Below are 4094 nucleotides of genomic sequence, written 5' to 3'. Positions count from 1 at the left end.
GAGGAAGATGAGGTCTGCCGGTGGTATGTGCTTTGCTGACTGGAGCCTATCCGCAGCATCCAAACTCTGGAAATATTTACAGAGTTGGGCTCCAGTTGAGTAAATCCTACCAGGTCAGAATCCCCTCTTGAGTGTGATCAGATTGCAATTAATCTGGGTTCCTACAGAAAGTTCTTTTTAAAATAAACAAAAAACCCCTTCTGAATGCCCTCCAAATCTATATTTAAATACACAAAACTAGAAAGGGTTATGTTAATATTGCCAAAAGCCCTTCCCCACTCCAAGAGCCCCAAGCCCCTACTCCAAGCCAGCTCTGCCCTGTAGTACTCCTCCTTGTGGTTAGTGCCGCTGAACGCTGGAGAAACTAATTGTTCATAAGTAAAGTAGCACTTCCCAAAGTACAGTATTTGCTTAATGGATCGTTAAACCAATATAAATAACACTGAAGTATGCATGGAAGCAATGAGGATTTAAACGTGATTACACAGGGAAACTTGGAGTGCGACTGTCCACTCTCTGAGGCTGCAGTGCAGCATGAGTAGCATCTCTGAAGTAAGGGAATTAAACCCGAGCTCAGGAGGGGTTTGACTCTCCAAGGCATTGCTTTGGGTTTCTGCATTTATTTTCTGCTTATAGAGAAAATTTAGGGATGGGCTCTGACCATTTTACTTTATTCCTGGAATAATTTTCTCTGTAATGATTCTATCAAGATCAGTGAAACTAAATTTAAAAAACCCCAAACCCCAGAAAAAATACTACTTCTACTGCTGTGGGAGCTGCTGGAAGTGAATCAAGATATCACACCATTTGGGACTAGTTTTGAAGAACATTTCAGAGTTGTCCTTGTATATCTTCCATCTATAGATTCAAACTCTAAAGGGGAACTCAATGATCATTTCAGCCAACCTGCCTGGGGCTTTGCTGCACCATCCCTGCTTCCTGCCTGGAACCCCCCAACCCTGAGGACATCTACCCACCTTTTTATTTATCACAGACTTTGTGTCATGCAGAGGTAATACAGGTTTATTTGGGAAAGCTGCTCAAGCCATAAAATAACATAATGTTAAAAAATTAAATTTACATAATGAAAGCCACATTCTGCTGCTGGGAAGGTCTATGCAATATGAGCAAAGTACTCATGGGAGCACAGCTCGGTGTGTGGCCTTTGCAGCACAAAATGCATATTCGCACCATAACTGGTAGCGAATAAGTTTTCATGTCTCATTTCCCAGATTCTGGCCTGCCTGGCATCAGTGAGCGTGAACTTGGTGTTGGGCTGATTTTGGCTATTGTTATCTGGAAGCTGTGCCATGGTTACCTAGGGACAGGCTGTCCCGATCTTATAGTCACCAACCTACCACTGAGAAAAGCAAAGCTCCCAGGATGCTCCAAGAGGTGAGTATTTCTATTTTATCAGCTAATGGTTGCATGTCACTGGGTTACAGCTGTGAAGTACTGTTGGATTAATCTGTGCTATTAAAGCAGGTGAGACCAGGGAGGAGACACCATAGGATGCTGATGGGATTATTTGTCACCAAAGCACCAAGTCAAGGATGGTTTTGACTTGTGCAGGCATGTAGGTTGGTAACTAGCAGCAGGGCTTCTTGGTCTGCTACAAATTTAGCTTTTTTGGAGAAGGAAGAGCTCAGTGTCACAACTGGAGGAAACCAGTGAGGTTGGGCTACAGCCCCAGCTGTAGGCTGGCCACCTCAGTCACTCTGAGCTTGTCTCTTTACTTTCCCACGCAGTAAAAAGAAGTTATTTACTGCTCTGAAAATGCTGGTCATCAACCCTAGTGCAACCTCGCTGGCTGGTACAGACACGTAATCAATGAAAATTTGTTATTCTCTTCATTATTACTTAAGTTACATAAAGAAATTTGCCAATGATAAAAAATACTGCACAAGAGTGCATCATTGCACTAATAATTTCAATGTTCTGCATACAGCATGGGGTGAGGGGCATTTGGGAGCTCCTAATATCCAAAATCTGACTGTAATCTGAACTTTGCAAAAGACACAGCATCTTCAGTGTCTTCATCTTCCTAACCATGAGTTTTACAATAAAACACTGGGAATCCCTTGCAGAGGAAGGGCCGATTCAGTCCTCACATGCTTCCACCATGAGGATGTGAGGTCTTCATGCACCCTGCCTCCAGGCATCCCATGTGCTGGAGAGGAGGTTATGTTCCCATTTTCACGTTGAGAGCTGAGCTCTGGGCTCTCCACTGTGTTTTAGTATCTAAGAGTCGTGGGTTTCATCCCTTCTGTGTTTCCATGGGTGTTGTGGATGGAGTGATGAACTTCACTCATAAAAGAGAAGCAGCAATACGTTTTCTGATAGAAAACAGATTTAATGAAGTTTGATAGTAAATGCTACAGCAGTTTAACGAGGTTTGACAGCAAGGTACACTTGATTATTTACTGCACAGAGGACGGGGTCAGACAGAACTGTCAGGGAGACCCTCCTGTTGGGTCATGAGGTTCAGAAAGGACCCCCCTGTGTTAAACCACTTCCCGCAGGGGAGTTTAGGTGCAGCTGGATCCAGACTTAGTCCCAGACTTGGTCAACGGTTTATGTTTGTAATGGATTATATGTGCACCATCAGTCCTTTATATCACTTTGGTAAGATTTCCAAGTTTAGCATGCCTTTAATCACCTACAGAGGATCTGTTGCGGCAAGGCAAGGGATCTCTCAGCCTCCAGGAGCTCCCCTGGGAGGGTCCCTGCTCAAGGGGAGCCCCTGGGGTGCAGCCCGCTGCCGTGCGGGGGAGCTCAGCAGGCCCTGGGCTGCCCGCTACCTCTGGAGTCAGGGAATTGGCTCACAGTTGTATTTGCATTCCGACTACAAAAATAAGTTTCTTTCAAACTTTAAGTTGGCCTTGCCCTGTGCTGTGGTGAGGTGGGCACGTTGCTGCAGTTAGCCCTTGGCTATCCTGCTGTTATCTTTCTCCCCAGAAGCCACTTTGAGTCCAATGCAGCAGTTGTGGCCAGACGCACCCATTACAACCGCCACTGGTGGTTATCACTTGAGCAGGGCTATGGAAAATAACAGTTGGGGGGGAGTACACCGTCACAGCGGGTCCCCATGTTGAGGTGACGTGGGGAGGAGGTGACCCCAAGGAGCGATGTGGCTCTCCGGCTCTTGCTGCAAGCCCCTGGTCATATTTTGGCATGCAGCTCCACAGTGCTCTAGGCCATGTTTATGAAGCCCTGGCCCGTCTAATGTGTCCAGACCACTAAGCTCTATTCTTCCTATTTTCTAAGCAGCTGGATGGCCAGAGGGACCTACCCACCCTCCTTGCATCTCCTTAGCCACCCCAACCCGAGCTCTGGTGCCCAACGCTGTGTTTTCCTGAGCCAGCACCATCCAGGTGATGCTACCAGTGATCCCAGGTTAAGCCCAGGCAGGCTGGGACACCCAAGGGTGCCCCGGGTGCAGCATTTCCCCCATCTTTCCCTGGGATGGGAGAGGTGACAGCTCTTCCACCTTCCTGGACCTGGAGAGGGCAGCAGAGAAAAGCAGAGCATCCTCGGCTGCTAGCGCCTGGATGGAGCAGGAGCAGCTGCGTTTCAGTATCCAAACACACTACTTCTCTATGAGGAGGGTAATTTAGAGCAATTACACCGATTATTATTGCTTTTCTAATTAGTGCTTTTCCTATAGAATTAGCTGAGTGTTTATTAGGAGCCGCTTGTTGCCAATAGCTTAACTGCTTCAGTACCAGTTTTTATCAAACATTAGAGGGCTTATTTTTTTTTCTCTGTAAATGGTTTTGTTATCTGGTTTCACATAAAAGCCCCAATTAAATATTCATTTTGCTTTGTTACATATGGCATTAAATTTTCATGAGATGTATGTTCTCCTTGAAATTTGGGGGTGGTGGGGGTGGTGTGAGGAGAGCAGCGAAGTAACCAGTGCTGTCTTAAAAGCAGGGGTGCACTTACATGTGTTTGCTTCAGTGATAGGGAGGGAACTGAAAAAAAAAGAAGAAAAAAGAAAAAGAACAATAGAAAAAGCCTTTTTCTTATGTACTGTAGGGATCCAGCTTTAAACCCTCCAGCTTAAGGAAAAAAATTGCAAGGCAGACGGA

General features: G+C 45.8%; 1 long non-coding RNA gene across 1 annotated transcript; it reads left to right on the top strand.

The window, feature by feature from the left end:
• Positions 1–873: 873 nt before the first annotated feature.
• LOC119140791 lies at positions 874–3542 on the top strand. The gene is made up of 3 exons (XR_005101717.1): positions 874–1012; positions 1233–1395; positions 3268–3542. It is a non-coding gene; the product is annotated as an uncharacterized LOC119140791 (long non-coding RNA).
• The last annotated feature ends 552 nt before the right edge of the window (positions 3543–4094 follow it).

This window comes from Falco rusticolus, chromosome W, assembly GCF_015220075.1.
Source record: "Falco rusticolus isolate bFalRus1 chromosome W, bFalRus1.pri, whole genome shotgun sequence".
NCBI classification, from domain to species: domain Eukaryota; kingdom Metazoa; phylum Chordata; class Aves; order Falconiformes; family Falconidae; genus Falco; species Falco rusticolus.
The sequence above is the reverse complement of the archived record's forward strand: the minus strand, read 5'-3'. Positions and strand labels throughout refer to the sequence as shown.